Here is a 20,050-nt window from a genome sequence, read left to right on the forward strand (position 1 = left end):
CAAGACATCTTCAAACCGCCCTCTTCTTGCAGGCGCTGTTAGATTGCTACCCGCAACTGTCTCTCTGTGACTGGAAATTTCTCTGCCAGCGCACGCAATGGCAGAATGCAGCATTTCCAGCAGCAAGGCCTGGAAGTGCTGCATTCTGACTGCCCTCTGTGATTGTGGTAACATTTCCGCCATTTTTTGTTTGTACCGGGGGTCTAAGTACGTTGCCACCCAGTACTGGTCCTTGGCCTTTATTCTTTTGATACGGGGGTCCCCCTTAAAACACTGGAGCATGAAGGCCCCCATTCGCACTAAACTGGAAGCGGTGTAGTGGCCTGCTTCCAGCTCATCATCCAGGATAATGTCGTCCTCGTTCTCCTCCCCCCATCCACGGATAACACCAGGGATCCCAAAAAGGTTTAAAGCATGCTCTTCTTGCTCCTCCCCATCCCCCCCAGCACCATCCTCCTCTGACTCCTCTTCAGACTCCTGCTGTTGACTTGTCTCAGATGAAGTAGCACCCACTGGGAATTCATCCAAAATTGCGACTTCCTCATCTTCCTGCTCCTGCTCCTCGATGGCTTGATCAATGACACAACGCAATGCACGCTCCAGAAAGAAGGCGTAATGTACGATGTCACTGATGGCGCCCTGGCCGTGACTGACCAGTTTGGTGATCTCATCGAATGGCCGCAGAAGTCTGTATGCGTCGCGCATGAGTATCCACTGTCGAGGTGAAAAAAACCCAAGCTCCCCAGAACCTGTCCTGCTGCAGAGTTTGTACAGGTAGTCGTTAACTGCACGTTTCTGCTGGAGCAGCCTATCAAGCATATGCAACATTGAGTTCCATTGCATCGGGCAGTCACAAATAAGACGCCTGACGGGCAGGTTGTGTTGCCGCTGAATGTCAGCAAGGCGAGCCATGGCTATGTAAGATCTTCTGAAATGGCCCGAGATTTTCCTGGCCTGCCGCAAGTCGTCCTGGACCCCAGGGTATTTGGCAATGAATCGCTGCACGACCAAGTTCAGGACTTGTGCCATGCATGGCACGTGTGTTATTTTGCCCTGTTTCAGCGCACACACCGGTGTCGCACACCACTTTACCAACTGTCAAATTGAGCAGTGTCAGCCACTGATCTGCCTGTGAATGCAAAGCTGAAAGGAGTGCAGGACCAGTGTGGCTCTTGGCTTCCTGGCACAACAGACGCAGCACAGCATGGCAACGTCTCACCTGGCATGTGGAATAGGTTCTGAGGATCTTGGGCGGCGCAGCGGAAGAGACGGTAGCAACAGAAAAGGAGGAGTCAGCCAATGAGGAGAGGGAGGATGGAGGAGGAGGAGGAAGAGAAGAAGAGGCAGGCCTGCATGCAATCCGTGGTGGTACAACCAAATCTACACGGGTGCCACGGGTTACATGCTTGATGGATGTCAGAATGTTCACCCAGTGGGCAGTAAAAGTGATATACCTTCCCTGCCCGTGTCTGCTAGACCATGTGTCTGTGGTCAGATGTATCTTGGCACCAACACTGTGTGCCAGAGATATATTCACTTGCCACTGAACATGGCCATACAGCTCTGGAATGCCCTTCTGCGAGAAATATTTCCTGCCTGGGACCTTCCATTGTGGTGTTCCAATGACCACAAATTTACGAAAGGCCTCAGAGTCCACCAGTTGATATGGCACTAGTTGGCGGGCTATCAGTTCTGACAAGCCAGCAGTCAAACGTTGGGCAAGAGGGTTATCCGGCGTCATCATTTTTTTCCGCTCCAAAATTTGGGCCACAGAAGCCTGCCTTTTTCCAGAACAACGTGACAACGGCATGATGGAAGGTGGAGTGGAGGACAATTGTGAGGAGAGAGGAGAAGGAGAAGAGGCCGGACGGTGAGAGCCTGGAGTGTGGCTTTGTGGGTTCTGACGGTGTTGCTCCCATTGGGCTCGGGGAAGGGAGTTCAGGTGCCTTCTTAAGGCCGTCGTCCCTAGGTGAGTGTTGGGCTTACCGTGACTTATGCGTTGACTGCAAAGGCTGCAGATGGCAACACTGTTGTCAGCAATGGACACATTAAAAAAAGCCCGCACTGTAGAGCCATGTGACGGCGTCCTGGGAGCGCCAGATGTGACCGTACATGGTTGATGGCTCGCTCCTGATACATTTGCAGTCTGCTTTGTACCTCTTGTGCAATGCAAGTTCTGCCTGCCTCTCTTCCCAATCTGCCGGTCAGTCTCTCCCTCTGAACTCTCCTCCTCTTCCTCTCTTGTGGCCACCCACGTGACGTCCATAGACACGTCATCATCCACGTCACCTTCCCCCCCACTAACATTCGAGATCTCGGAGTAGGCAACAACAGCGGGGACCAACCTCCTTGGGCTGATCTGGGTACTGTCGTCAGACTGTTGAGTGGCAGCTGTTGCTACCTCCTCTTCCTGACCGATGCCAACAATGGCTGGGCATCGCAAATGTCTTGTGATGGATCGGAAAAAAATTCCAGTGACTCAAGAGGAGGGTATGGTGGTGGTGGTGTTTGTGGTGGTGTCTTTGGGGGTGCACACAGCAGAGAGTGAAGAGGGTGCAGATAGAGAGGATGAGGAGGGTGCAGAAGAGGAAGGCTGAGTGAGTCACTCAACCAAGTCTGGTGCGTTCTTTGACGTAATCGAACACACCTTCTTAAACTTCACACTTTGGCTCCGGCCTACTGCTCCTGCTCTACCCCTACCACCCCTGCGTAAGTGTCTGCCTCTTCCTCTGCCTGTCCAGTTTTTAAATTACCCTGTGACAAAAGTCTCTAGAGAATCGCAGTATATCTGGAAAAAGGTATAGAACACCCCGCTTCAATCTGTGGTATTGGGGGGCCACAGGTTTATCACACCAGTTCTACAAATAATTGGCCAGTAACTGTTGTCACTGTTTGTAGCACAGTTAACACAGCAAAAGAGGCCACATTTTTGCAGGACTAAAATACAATCTTAGAAAAGTATACTGTTAAATAACACCCCACTTCAATATGTGGTATTGGGGACCACAGTTTTATCACACCAGTTCTACAAATAATTGGCCAGTAATTGTTGTCACTGTGTGTAGCACAGTTAACACCGCAAAAGAGGCCAAATTTTTGTAGGACTAAAATACACTCTTAGAAAAGTATACTGTTAAATAACACCCCACTTCAATATGTGGTATTGGGGGGCCACTGGTTTATCACACCAGTTGCTCAAAAAATTGGCCAGTGAGTTTGGCACTGTGTGTATCAGACTTATCACAGCAAAAGAGGCAATATTGTTGCAGGACACAAATACACTTATGAAAGTATACTCAGATAACACCCACTTCAATATGTGGTATTGGGGGGCCACTGGTCTATCACACCAGTTGTTCCAAAAATTGGCAAGGGAGTTTGGCACTGTGTGTATCAGAGTTAACGCAGCAAAAGAGGCAATATTGTTGCAGGACACAAATACACTTGTAAAAGTATACTCAGATAACACCCCACTTCAATATGTGGCATTGGGGGGCCACTGGTCTATCACACCAGTTGTTCAAAAAAATGGCCAGTGAGTTTGGCACTGTGTGTATCAGAGTTAACGAAGCAAAATAGGCAATATTGTTGCAGGACACAAATACACTTAGGAAAGTATACTCAGATAACACCCCGATTCAATCTGTGGTATTGGGGGGGGGGCACAGGTTTATTACACCAGTTCTACAAATAATTGGCCAGTAACTGTTGTCACTGTGTGTAGCACAGTTAACACAGCAAAAGAGGCCAAATTTTTTCAGGACTAAAATACACTCTTAGAAAAGTATACTGTTAAATAACACCCCACTTCAATATGTGGTATTGGGGGGCCACTGGTCTATCACACCAGTTGTTCAAAAAATTGGCCAGCGAGTTTGGCACTGGGTGTATCAGACTTATCACAGCAAAAGAGGCAATATTGTTGCAGGACACAAATACACTTATGAAAGTATACTCAGATAACACCCCGCTTCAATATGTGGTATTGGGGGGCCACTGGTTTATCACACCAGTTGTCCAAAAAAATGGCCAGTGAGTTTGGCACTGTGTGTATCAGAGTTAACGCAGCAAAATAGGCAATATTGTTGCAGGACACAAATACACTTGTAAAAGTATACTCAGATAACACCCCACTTCAACATGTGGTATTGGGGGGCCATTGGTCTATCACAATAGTTATAATACATTAAAAGTGCTTTTGTCACTGTTTGTAGTATTGCTGCAGCAACGCTCAGTCACCACACCTGTCACAATGCTGCACAGTGCACAATACTACTAATCCAACATAATATGCTTTCTATATTACACAGTATATTATACCATGGATTACACCCCTATATAGTACACTGCACACCTATACCAAATAAATTGCAGCCCTTTAAATGACTTTTGTGGACATTAACAGAGCAATTTGTGTCACTGCTGATCTGTTACTAGAGCACACTGGATACCTGTCCCTAAACTGAACAGAAACTGCACACCTATACCAAATAAATTGCAGCCCTTTAAATGAATTTGGTGGACATTAAAGAGGTTGTAAACTCACAATTTTCACTTGGGCTCATTGTAATCAGCATAAACACAGCAATCGATAGTTGTATGTAAAAGATTTCTTACTTGTATAGTTTTCCAGTAATCCTTCCTGTAATATTTAATGACGTCATCGGCGCATGCTCAGTCTGCTTTCCAATAAACGGCACAGTCTGCATGCCGTTTCATTACTCTTAGTTCTTCCGGTCTATCTGAACACGGCATGGCTAAAATCTCGCGATTCTCCCTGTCATGGTTTTCTCCCCAGCTTCCGTGTCTCTCTCTCTCTCACAGGGGAGTGACCAGAAGTTACACAAGGGGAGGGGGAGTAAGTGAGCACGGCACAGCTGAAGTCTCGCGATGCTCCTCTCCTCTCCTCTCCTCTCCCGAACTATCTTATCTCTCTGACAGGGGGATGGTGAGGGGGAGTAAGTGAAGCATTCCTAGACAGTGATAGCCAGCCGTTCATAGAGATTCTGCATTACAATTGGTATTCAAAGTCAAGCAAGTTTATTCAATTAAAGATTTATACTATTTACTTCATTTAATTTTACATTATATTTTCAATAATAATGTTAATTGATTAAATAATTGAGAGAGATTTTATATTGTATGTTGATGGTTCCTTATCTCACAGTGAAAAGGGGATGTTGTGTCTGGGAGTGGTCACACAGGTTGTGACTGTGAGAGGTCACACAGGGGGATTGAAAATCTGCAGCATCAGAACTATCCTGAAAACAATTGCATCTAATGTAAGTCAAGAAACTTTATATACACTGCCCACTACATTGTCCACTACACGTTACACTGTCCACTACACGCTACACTGTCCACTACACGCTACACTGTCCACTACACTGTCCACTACACGCTACACTGTCCACTACACTGTCCACTACACGCTACACTGTCCACTACACTGTCCACTACACGCTACACTGTCCACTACACGCTACACTGTCCGCTACACTGTCCACTACACGCTACACTGTCCACTACACGCTACACTGTCCGCTACACTGTCCACTACACGCTACACTGTCTACTACACGCTACACTGTCCACTACACGCTACACTGTCCACTACACTGTCCACTACACGCTACACTGTCCACTACACGTTACACTGTCCACTACACGCTACACTGTCCACTACACTGTCCACTACACGCTACACTGTCCACTACACTGTCCACTACACGCTACACTGTCCACTACACTGTCCACTACACGCTACACTGTCCACTACACGCTACACTGTCCGCTACACTGTCCACTACACGCTACACTGTCCACTACACGCTACACTGTCCGCTACACTGTCCACTACACGCTACACTGTCCACTACACGCTACACTGTCCACTACACTGTCCACTACACTGTCCACTACACTGTCCACTACACGCTACACTGTCCACTACACGCTACACTGTCCACTACACTGTCCACTACACGCTACACTGTCCACTACACGCTACACTGTCCACTACACTGTCCACTACACGCTACACTGTCCACTACACTGTCCACTACACGCTACACTGTCCACTACACTGTCCACTACACGCTACACTGTCCACTACACGCTACACTGTCCACTACACTGTCCACTACACGCTACACTGTCCACTACACGCTACACTGTCCACTACACTGTCCACTACACGCTACACTGTCCACTACACGCTACACTGTCCACTACACTGTCCACTACACTGTCCACTACACGCTACACTGTCCACTACACTGTCCACTACACTGTCCACTACACGCTACACTGTCCACTACACTGTCCACTACACGCTACACTGTCCACTACACTGTCCACTACACACTACACTGTCCACTACACTGTCCACTACACACTACACTGTGCTCTATACTACACTGTCCTCTATACTACACTGTCCACTACACACTACACTGTCCACTATACTACACTGTCCACTACACACTACACTGTCCACTATACTACACTGTCCTCTATACTACACTGTCCTCTATACTACACTGTCCACTATACTACACTGTCCTCTATACTACACTGTCCTCTATACTACACTGTCCACTATACTACACTGTCCTCTATACTACACTGTCCACTACACACTACACTGTCCTCTATACTACACTGTCCACTATACTACACTGTCCTCTATACTACACTGTCCTCTATACTACACTGTCCACTATACTACCGTGTCCTCTATACTACACTGTCCACTATACTACACTGTCCACTACACACTACACTGTCCACTATACTACACTGTCCACTATACTACACTGTCCTCTATACTACACTGTCCACTATACTACACTGTCCACTATACTACACTGTCCTCTATACTACACTGTCCTCTATACTACACTGTCCACTATACTACACTGTCCACTACACACTACACTGTCCTCTATACTACACTGTCCACTATACTACACTGTCCTCTATACTACACTGTCCACTATACTACACTGTCCTCTATACTACACTGTCCACTATACTACACTGTCCACTATACTACACTGTCCTCTATACTACACTGTCCACTATACTACACTGTCCTCTATACTACACTGTCCACTATACTACACTGTCCACTATACTACACTGTGCACTACACACTACACTGTCCACTATACTACACTGTCCTCTATACTACACTGTCCACTATACTACACTGTCCACTATACTACACTGTGCACTACACACTACACTGTCCACTATACTACACTGTGCACTACACACTACACTGTCCACTACACACTACACTGTCCTCTATACTACACTGTCCACTATACTACACTGTCCACTACACACTACACTGTCCTCTATACTACACTGTCCACTACACACTACACTGTCCTCTATACTACACTGTCCACTATACTACACTGTCCACTATACTACACTGTCCTCTATACTACACTGTCCACTATACTACACTGTCCTCTATACTACACTGTCCACTATACTACACTGTGCACTACACACTACACTGTCCACTATACTACACTGTCCTCTATACTACACTGTCCACTATACTACACTGTCCACTATACTACACTGTGCACTACACACTACACTGTCCACTATACTACACTGTGCACTACACACTACACTGTCCACTACACACTACACTGTCCTCTATACTACACTGTCCACTATACTACACTGTCCACTACACACTACACTGTCCTCTATACTACACTGTCCACTACACACTACACTGTCCTCTATACTACACTGTCCACTATACTACACTGTCCACTATACTACACTGTCCTCTATACTACACTGTCCACTATACTACACTGTCCTCTATACTACACTGTCCACTATACTACACTGTCCACTACACACTACACTGTCCACTATACTACACTGTCCACTATACTACACTGTCCACTATACTACACTGTCCACTACACACTACACTGTCCACTATACTACACTGTCCTCTATACTACACTGTCCACTATACTACACTGTCCACTATACTACACTGTCCACTATACTACACTGTCCACTACACACTACACTGTCCTCTATACTACACTGTCCACTATACTACACTGTCCACTACACATTACACTGTCCTCTATACTACACTGTCCACTATACTACACTGTCCACTATACTACACTGTCCACTACACACTACACTGTCCTCTATACTACACTGTCCACTATACTACACTGTCCACTACACACTACACTGTCCTCTATACTACACTGTCCACTACACACTACACTGTCCCCTATACTACACTGTCCTCTATACTACACTGTCCTCTATACTACACTGTCCACTACACACTACAATGTCCACTACACACTACACTGTCCACTACACACTACACTGTCCTCTATACTACACTGTCCACTACACACTATACTGTCCACTACACTATACTGACCATTACACGACACTGTACACTGTCCACTACACTGTCCACTAACACTACACTGCCCACTGACTACTACACACTATACTGTCCACTAACACTACACTGCCCACTACACACTACATTGTCCACTACACTACACTGGCCACTGTCCACTACACTGTCCACTAAACACTACACTGACCACTAGATTGTCCACTAACACTACACACTACACTGTCCACTACACACTACACTATCCACTAACACTACACTGCCCACTGACCACTACACTGTCCACTACATTACCCACTCCACTACACTGTTCACTACACGACACTACCCACTACACTAACTGTCCAATACACTATACTGTGCCTACTCCCCAGACCGTGTCCACTCCTAACCCCCCCCCCCCCCCAATTGACTTACCGGTGTCTTGCTGTCTTGATCCATCTGCTTTCCCGCTGGCACATGGAGAAGAAGGGCTGTGGACATTATACAGGAGAATACAGGACTGTGGCCATGGCACAGGAGAATGCAGGGCTGCGGGCATGCTACAGGAGAATGCAGTGCTGCTGGCATAGTAAAGTAGAATGCAGGGCTGTGGGCATTATACAGGAGAATGCAGGGCTGTGGGCATGATCCATGAGAACACAGGACTGTGGGCATAGTAAATGAGAATCCAGGGCTGTGGGCATTATACATTAGAATGCAGGGCTGTGGGCATTATACAGGAGAATGCAGGACTGTGGCCATGGCACAGGAAAATGCAGGGCTGCGGGCATGCTACAGGAGAATGCAGTGCTGTTGGCATAGTAAAGTAGAATGCAGGGCTGTGGGCATTATACAGGAGAATGCAGGACTGCAGGCATAGTACAGTTGAATGCAGGGCTGTGGGCATTATACAGGAGAATGCAGGACTGTGGGCATAGTAAATGAGAATCCAGGGCTGTGGGCATTATACAGTAGAATGCAGGGCTGTGGGCATTATACATTAGAATGCAGGGCTGTGGGCATTATACAGGAGAATGCAGGACTGCGGCCATAGCACAAGAGAATGCAGGGCTGCGGGCATGCTACAGGAGAATGCAGTGCTGCTGGCATAGTAAAGGAGAATGCAGGGCTGTGGGCATAGTACAGGAGAATGCAGCGCTGTGGGCATGGTACAGGAGAATGCAGCGCTGTGGGCATGGTACAGGAGAATGCAGCGCTGTGGGCATGGTACAGGAGAATTCAGCGCTGTGGGCATAGTAAAGGAGAATGCAGGGCTGTAGGCATGGTACAGGAGAATGCAGCGCTGTGGGCATGGAACAGGAGAATGCAGCGCTGTGGGCATGGTACAGGAGAATGCAGCGCTGTGGGCATGGTACAGGAGAATGCAGCGCTGTGGGCATGGTACAGGAGAATTCAGCGCTGTGGGCATAGTAAAGGAGAATGCAGGGCTGTAGGCATGGTACAGGAGAATGCAGCGCTGTGGGCATGGAACAGGAGAATGCAGCGCTGTGGGCATAGTAAAGGAGAATGCAGGGCTGTAGGCATGGTACAGGAGAATGCAGTGCTGTGGGCATGGTACAGGAGAATGCAGCGCTGTGGGCATGGTACAGGAGAATGCAGCGCTGTGGGCATGGTACAGGAGGAATGCAGCGCTGTGGGCATGGAACAGGAGAATGCAGCGCTGTGGGCATAGTAAAGGAGAATGCAGGGCTGTAGGCATGGTACAGGAGAATGCAGTGCTGTGGGCATGGTACAGGTGAATGCAGCGCTGTGGGCATGGTACAGGTGAATGCAGCGCTGTGGGCATGGTACAGGAGAATGCAGCGCTGTGGGCATGGTACAGGAGAATGCAGCGCTGTGGGCATGGTACAGGAGAATTCAGCGCTGTGGGCATAGTAAAGGAGAATGCAGGGCTGTAGGCATGGTACAGGAGAATGCAGCGCTGTGGGCATGGAACAGGAGAATGCAGCGCTGTGGGCATAGTAAAGGAGAATGCAGGGCTGTAGGCATGGTACAGGAGAATGCAGTGCTGTGGGCATGGTACAGGAGAATGCAGCGCTGTGGGCATGGTACAGGAGAATGCAGCGCTGTGGGCATGGTACAGGAGGAATGCAGCGCTGTGGGCATGGAACAGGAGAATGCAGCGCTGTGGGCATAGTAAAGGAGAATGCAGGGCTGTAGGCATGGTACAGGAGAATGCAGTGCTGTGGGCATGGTACAGGTGAATGCAGCGCTGTGGGCATGGTACAGGTGAATGCAGCGCTGTGGGCATGGTACAGGAGAATGCAGCGCTGTGGGCATGGTACAGGAGGATGCAGTGCTGTGGGCATGGTACAGGAGAATGCAGCGCTGTGGGCATGGAACAGGAGAATGCAGCGCTGTGGGCATAGTAAAGGAGAATGCAGGGCTGTAGGCATGGTACAGGAGAATGCAGTGCTGTGGGCATGGTACAGGTGAATGCAGCGCTGTGGGCATGGTACAGGAGAATGCAGCGCTGTGGGCATGGTACAGGAGGATGCAGTGCTGTGGGCATGGTACAGGAGAATGCAGCGCTGTGGGCATGGTACAGGAGGATGCAGTGCTGTGGGCATGGTACATTAGTGACATTATACATTAGGGATAAGAGAAGAGAAGAGTGGGATACTCCAAAGTAACTTGGCACATGTGTTTGAGGACTCCTATTTTAAATCGACTTTGGGACATCTGCTTGCTGAGTCTCACCTGAAAAAGAAATGGATAATCACTGCCTTTTTGTTGTTAACTTACCTTGTTATTTTTGAAAATACTCACCATTCTTCCTCCCTCTGCTGCCGCAGGCCCGTGCCGTCACTTCCTCCTTGCAATGATTCCTGGGGGCTGAACGTCATCGCTCCCAGGAATCAATACGCCTGCACTGGCCCCGCTCGTCACTTCCTGTGCAGGGGTGTCATTGCCTGCTAAACAGCTTCTGTGCATGCACATATGCTGTGCAGGGAGGACGCGTCTGCCCCTGAAGTAATGGCGGGGCAGGTGCAGTGCGTTGTGGGACCGAAGAGGACACACAAGAGGACACGCTGGCTTCAGCTGCCCACACCTCAGATGGCAGCGATGGAGAATACATTTTCAAGATAAGTATTTATTATAAAAGTCAATTGTGACCTAGGACAGTTCAGAGGCTATCCATTGTGTAATGTACTAGCCCTGAATGCCCGGAACTCCGCTTTAAGGAACAGCCAGGCTGTTGAATCACCCTACCACTATGGGTGAGTTTATATTAAGTCTCTTACCTCTGCATAAGATGACTTATTGAACTAGCAATTATCTTCAGGACACTCTCACTCTCTCTTTACTTTCAATGCTGACACCCATCCACTAACTATGCTACACGTGGGGTGGCCCCACTCAGATTAGGTCCCTTCAACGGAGTCCTTTTACTCACGATACCATTTTACAGTGTCTTCAGTGTCTCTTCTGTCAGCTCTCATGGACCTTTGGCTTCAGCTCCTCTCATCCATTCCTCTGGCCCTCAGGACAACCTTCTGCTACCACGTGCCACCACTACAGAGGAGGAGGCAGCTGCCAGCCTCCCTCCGGGACTCCACTCTTCAGCCAAAGACCCCGCAGCACATTTTCTCCTTGCCTTTATACAGTATCCCAGTATGCACTGAGGCGACCTGCCCCTGCCAATCACCAGGACTGTATCAAAGCCAATTCATCCATTTGTCCGTTTTCCTCACACTGTCTTACATTTCTTCCTATTGGAACAGTGTAAAACTCTCTATAGACACAAAAAATAACACATTGAGTACAATGAACATACCTTACTAACAGATCCTGCTCTCTGGTATGCACAGTACAATATAGATTTGCCTGCAACCCCTCTGGTAAGCAGACAAGGCTCCAAACTATACTTTCTCACTAGCACCTACCTTAGAGGGTAATACATGTATATATTTGATATTCCACATTTTTTTATCTTTATTTCAATATATATAAAGACATTTATAAGTATTGAGATATATACAGTATGTGTCCATATATCCACCCACCTCTCCATTATTTACCATGTGTTATGGTGATCCACTTGTAAAAGTGGCTTCCATAAGAATGCAACCTATGCCGTAAGGCTTCATAGCTCAGTGGTTAGAGCACTGGTCTTGTGGACCAGGGGTCATGAGTTCAAATCTCATTGGGCCTTTTTTTAGAATTTTTTCTCAATTGCATCGTACCTATTTGACATAATTAATATCACTACATAACCACAATCCATTGCTCAATTTTTTATAAAATTATACTAATTTTTTTTCATTTGTTTATATTTTTCAGAAATATGCCGAAGTGTATTTTTAAATACTGCCCTCATAAAACTGGCCAAAAACAAAAATATCCAAATATTAAGCTTCATCCTTTTCCGAAAGATTTGGAAAATATAAAAACATGGCTTTCTTTTGGAAATTTGACAGATGATGTCTTGAATGAATCAGCAGAGACTATTCTCTCAGATAAAAAGGGGGATCGTTTTAGGATGTGCTCAGCGCATTTTTCTGAAGACAGTTTTCATATGAAAAAGAGCACATTGGTATTAAAAGGAAATGCATTGCCGACAGTCTTCCCCCAGGATAGATCAATGTTATTACCGAAAAAGAAATTACCACCAGCACAGCACACTGATGATTTAGCTGTTGTGGCTTCCGAAAACATTGCAACGGCTCAGAGCCCATCTGCAGACCGAATTGAACACACTGATGATTTAGCTGATGTGGCTTCCGAAAACATAGCAACGGTTCAGAGTCCATCTGCAGACCGAATTGAACAATCTGCGTGCTGTTGTTCATGTCACAAATCCATTGATAGCATAGCTATAACAATAGATATTGCAACACAAACTTCGGAAGAAGACTTCATGTATTCAAAATCGGAAAAATCTTATGGTTTTTGTGCAAGTTACCAAGATATTTCCAAAGATCATGATTACTCACTTTATTCCCCCCAATTCGATTCCATAATGCTTTATTCAACACCGGCCAAAATAATTCAAGATCATGACCAACAGGAACTCATCATTACACCTGTAAAGACAGCTATTCCTGAAATTGCGCCGGACTTCTCTAACACTGAAGACTTGTGTGGATTAATGGCATTAGACTCTCCAAGAGAACCAATGTTTGAACATGAATCTCCTCCTTTGAACTCAGTTAGTAACATGGATTTTGAAGACAATTCTATTGCTGCTGCCATTTGCGATCAGCAAATTAACAATTCTGTCACCGATTTGGATATGGATTTGAATCAAACTGAGGACACATTTGTAAATACCACCAAGGATGCAAACTATACTGCAGACAGTTCGGCACTATATGAAAGTGATATATCTCATAATGACCTTTCAGGAAGACAGAATTCATTATTTACCACCGAAGAATTACCAAGGAGCAGTGTGAATGACAGAAAATTTATTGTTTTCGAATCACAATTGGATAAACTTTTTCAAAATATAATTTGTCCAAAGCAAATTTGTTATGAAATAATTAAAGAATTTAACAAGGTGATGGTTGGAAGCCTTCTTAACATATATGGCACATGTCCAGACAACCATCACTCTCTAATTTGGCAAAGTCAACCAAAAATAGCAAATTTTGCTGCTGGTAATGTATTAATTTCTTCTTCAATAGTCTGCAGTGGTTCTTCTTTTTCAAAAGTTAAAGAGATGTTCGATATGTTAAAGATACCTCTTTTTTCTAAATCAACATTCCATAAGTACCTCAACAAATTTATTTTCCCTGGCATTGATTCTGTTTGGCAAATGGAAAAAGAAAAATTAAGAGTAAATTTGCAATCAGAAGCAGTGTATTTAGTCGGTGATGGACAATGCGACAGCCCTGGTTTCTGTGCTAAATATTGCATCTATACAATGATGGATTTAACATCAGAATTAATTATTGATTTTGAGGTAGTACAAGTGTCACAGACCACATCCTCAGTAGCAATGGAGAAATTAGCGTTTAAAAATTGCCTTAATCGCATTTTAGACGATAAATATAATGTGAAATTTTTGGGGACAGATCGTCATCCTGGCATCAGAAAAATTATACGTGAAGAGTATACTATGATCAATCATCAATTCGATCTCTGGCATTATTCAAAATCTTTAAAAAAAAATTGTTAGAAGCCGCTCGGAAAGCAAATTGTCAAGATTTGCAGCTGTGGATATCTTCGATAATTAACCATTTTTACTGGTGTAGTCGGACATGTAGAGGAGATGCTGCTGTTTTTTGGAAACTATGGAAATCTCTCCTTTATCATGTCCGAAATATTCACAACTGGGAAGAGAATGGAGAACATAGCGCTTGTCTTCATAAACCTCTAACAGGATTGGAAGCCCCTGTTCGATGGTTGATAAAACCAAGTGCGCCGTACAAGGCCCTGGAGGACATAGTATGCTCCAAACAAATAGAGAATGATGTGCCTCATCTCGTGTGTTATTGTCGTACCGGTGCAATTGAGAACTTTCACAGTAATGTGCTTAAGTACCGTAGTAAGCGAATTCATTATCGCATGAACTCTATGGAGGCCAGAACTAAAATCGCAATTTTGACACACAACTGCAATGTTGGCCGTAAACAAGCAGTTGTGCATCAGAAATCATCAAGAAGCGGGGATGTTGGCAATCCAAGAAGCAGACTAGAACACCCTAGATCGCGTAAAAGATGGATTGTTCGTCCAATATATGATCCTGTCTCCCAAAACCATGTTTTCGAAATTATTGACACAATTGTGAGAGTAGCTGGTGGACTCTTGCCTTCAAACTGGGTTTCCAAAGAAGAATACATCCCAAAAAATATTGCTCCCTCGGAAAAACCAAACAAAGAGGAAGCAGTGTCTCTGCATCGATCCCGTTTTAATCTAAACAGAGAGGATAAGGCTGTCGAATAATCATTGTTCATTCGTTAATTTTAAAAAGTAATCTAACAATTTTTTTTTGGAATATTATAATTACATATAAATTTTTTTTAAAAAATAACCAATTTTTTTAATTTTTTATAGAGTTCATTTCAGTTTAAGTTATGTTATCAGAAAATAATTTGGCTTGTTAAAGATTGTTTAAGGTAAGTGTACATTATATTATAATGCTTTTAACTTTACTTTATTGTTTTAAAAACTATAGGAATTAATTTTTTTTTATTTACTTTGAAGTTTTATGAATGTTTATATAGAACATCTCTCAAGAGAAAGTTTTTGAATATTTTTTGAAGTTTTTTTGAACAAAAAAAGTTAACTACAGTTATTATAAGGTGAGTTTTACTTAATTACAGAATTAACTAATTAATTACTTTAATAATTTAGATTATTTTACTAGTACCAAGAAAACGTTTTAGATGTTTACTGCCATTAATTTTTTTTTTTATATCAAACAATTTTAGCATCCATAGCATAGCATGTAAACATTAAAAATGTATGCATTATTAAAACTGTAATATCCAAATAACATTATATATATTTTTTTAATATCGTATTTTTTTATATTTATTTTTTGGTATATATATATATATATATATATATATATATATATATATAATTTTTTTTTTTTGGCTGGCAGGGTCATTTTTATATATACTATAGTCTAATAAGAAAAAATAGCTTTAGCCTTAAATAGTATATCAAATAATTAGTTATTTGTACATCATCCTCAGTTTTTAAGCATTTTTTTATAACATTGATTCAATAATGCTATGTTTTTTATTTTTTTAAGAAAGTTTATAATAAACTCAAAGGACAATAACATTTTCACATAAATAAATTAGATTTAAAATAAATATTATCATATAATGTGTACATTGTTAAATATATCCTCATAGTCATTGGGGTTGTATTTATAACTGTATAGATAAGTGTAGATGCAGGCATGCATATCCAGACTGAATAATAAGCAAGTATGAATATGCATTCACCTAATTTTAATTTTTATTTAAATAATTTTAATATAATACATAATTTATTATGACAACAAAAAATGCTTTTTTGAAAAATCAATATGTATGTAGTTTTTTTTTTTTTTTTTTCTTACATGCATAAAAATGTATAGTTTATGATCATATGCTGAGTGGGATTTCAAAACAATGATTTGACAGAGAAGTATTTTTTAAATATTTTTATTTTTTAAATGCAGAACTACCATTCTAAAGCCATGTCACCAGCATTGTAATCATTGGAATACTTGAAACCCACATATTGTCCTTCTGGATCAGGAAATGTGTTTCTAACACGGTTTACTGCGCATGAAGGTATTGGTCTTCTATTACCTTTTCCTAAATACCCATGGATCCAGGCAGTAAAAGTTTTGTACGCAGCTTTCCTCAAGTTTCTGTATAAAAACACATAACAATATGTTATTTATTAAAATCTATTAAAAAAAAAAAAAAAAAAAAAAAAAATATATATATATATATATATATATATATATATATACACCCAATATATATATATATATATATATATATATATATATATATATATATATATATATATATTTACAATATATATATAAATACATTATCTCACAAAAGCGATTATACCCCTAACATTTTAGTAAAAATTTTACTATATGTGCAGCAGTGCAGGCAGCGTTTTTTCCCAAAAGTCAACCTCTGGATATGACGCTGAGCACGTGCACTCAACCTCTTTGGTCGACCATAGCGAGGCCTGTTCTGAGTGGAACCTGTCCTGTTAAACTGCTGTATGATCTTGGCCACGGTGCTGCAGCTCTGTTTCAGAGTCTTTGTAATCTTCTAATAGCCTAGGCCAGTGATGATGAACCTTGGCACACCAGATGTTTTGGAACTACATTTACCATGATGCTCATGCACTCTGCAGTGTAGTTGATAATCTAGGGAAATGTAGTTACAAAACATCTGGAGTGCCAAAGTTCACCATCACTGTTCTAGGCCATCTTTATGTAGAACAACATTTTTTTGAAGATGATGAGAGACTTCTTTGCCGTGAGGTGCCATGTTGAACTTCCAGTGACCAGTATGAGAGAGTGAGAGCGATAACACCAAATTGTAACACACCTGTTCCTATTCACACCTGAGGATAGATAGATAGATAGATAGATAGATAGATAGATAGATAGATAGATAGATAGATAGATAGATAGATAGATAGATAGATAGATAGATAGATAGATAGATAGATAGATAGATAGATAGATAGATAGATAGATAGATAGATAGATAGATAGATAGATAGATAGATAGATAGATAGATAGATCGATACCTGTTTTCGTCGGCATTAGGAGGTTGTGGAGTTCCGAGATGTATTAGTGTCAGGTGAATGATGGTATTAGTATGGTTTAAGATCATATTTTTAAAAATTTCAGAATCTGTAATGCACAAAAAATCATCAGAAATATTTGATTTTGTGTTTTCCATTTCTTGACAACAGATCGATTCCTCTGGCGTAGTCATGGGCATGCATTTGCCACATTTACACCAATCACTATTTCCTACTCGGATTTGCTGCTTTTTTTCTTCCTCAATTTCTGATGCTGTTCTTGAAGGAGCAGGTGGATTGAATGGAAAGCAAGGATCTTCCTCTGGCAACGGTAAACGCGACCACAGTTTTTGAAGAAGTAAAATCCTCTATTTTAAAATGTATTAAAAGTTAAAACATATATCTATACTATTAAATAAAGCAATTTCAGTATTTTTCAACAATTACAAACTGTTTAAGACTCTAAAATTGTAATATAATGAGGACATATCAATTTTTATTGTAAAAAATTTATATACATTTTTTTTCTATTTAGGATTGACATTTGGTTGTCTGTACTTACACTTTCCTCCGATGATCGAATTGTGCAAGCGTCTTCTGCTGTGCTCGATGTTGCTGTCTGACTTGACTTAAAAAAGAAAAAAATTACATTGATTTACATTCATTTATTTAAAAATGTATTTTATATTAATTCATTTTTGGTCTTCATCTTTTTATGTTTACATAAATCAGTTGTGTATTGCTAATAATATATTTTAAAAAGTGAAGTGTTTGGTTATTGCGTTAATATGATTAGTCTGCCATGTTCTATTAGCATAATGTTCATGTAAGTAAAACTTTTACTTGAGAAATTTTATATTAGAATATAATTGTAATGTCCTAATAAAAAATATAACGACTTGTACCCAGTGTGGTGTCTCTATAATTGGTGTCGTGCCCAGATTCACCACTGTGCTATGGATGCCCCCTGCACACAATGTTACCTTGTTCTCATAATGCAATGTCTGTTAAACAACAGTTGCTATTACTTTTCTTTATGTATCATTGACTTTTCTAAAAAATTTAAACAAAACATATTTATTTAAAAAAATTTAAATAAATTAAGACTTGGTATAGGTGTTTGCAATACAGATTATATTAGGTTGCATATACTTACCATCTTGTTTGTTTGAGCTTTGCAAAATAATCTGTCCAATAATAAAAAAATAATATAATTTAGATTTGATTCTTTTATAATGTACATATACATTGATTAGGATAATTTACAATATCACACAATAATATAATGAATTTTTTTTTAGGTATTTACCAAAAAAAATAGCCCACTATCCACTAGAGTAGATTTTATTTTATTTTTTGTGATAGTAGATCACCCAAAAAGTCATAATGACTTTATGATTTGAAGTTTATTTTTTATACATGGAAAAAAAATCGAACCAGTAGTGCATACATTTATCTATATATAAAAATATGTCTTTTGTAGGCAGATTACAGTATATAAAAAATAAAAGATTACAAAATATTAACAAAGATGAACACATTACTTTTTTTTTGTTTGATAATTAATTTGAAAAACAAAATTTATATATATATATATATATATATATATACATACACACACACACATATATATATATATATATATATATATATATATATATATATATATATATATATATATATGTCCCTATATATACAGTATTTCACAAAAGTGAGTACACCCCTCACATTTTTGTAAATATTTTATTATATCTTTTCATGTGACAACACTGAAGGAATGACACTTTGCTAGAATGTAAAGTAGCAAAAGTACAGCTTGTATAACAGTGTAAATTTGCTGTCTCCTCAAAATCACTCAAAAAAAAGCCATTAATGTCTAAACCACGGACAGAAAAAGTGAGAACCCCCCAAGGTAAAATGCCCAAATTCTGCCCAAAGTGTCAATATTTTGTGTGGGCACCATTATTTTACCAGCAATGGTTTAACACTCTTGGGCATGGAGTTCACTAGTACTTCACAGGTTGCCACTGGAGTCCTCTTCCCCTCCTCCATGAAGACATCACGGAGCTGGTGGATGTTAGAGACCTTGCGTTCCTCCACCTTATGTTTAATGATGCTAAATAGGATTTAGGTCTGGAGACATGCTTGGCCAGTCCATCACCTTTACCCTCAGCTTCTTTAGCAAGGCAGTCGTCGTCTTGGAGGTGTGTTTGGGGTCATCATGTTGGAATACTGACCTGCAGCCCAGTCTCTGAAGGGAGGGGATCATGCTTCAGTATGTCACAGTACTTGTTGGCATTCATGGTTCCATCAATGAATTGTAGCTCCTCTGTGCCGGTGTTCCATGAAAATTCCCTTCCCTCCCTTCCAACGTCATGGAACAG

This window comes from Pelophylax lessonae (genome assembly GCF_965119305.1).
Source record: "Pelophylax lessonae genome assembly, chromosome: 10".
NCBI classification, from domain to species: Eukaryota; Metazoa; Chordata; class Amphibia; order Anura; family Ranidae; genus Pelophylax; species Pelophylax lessonae.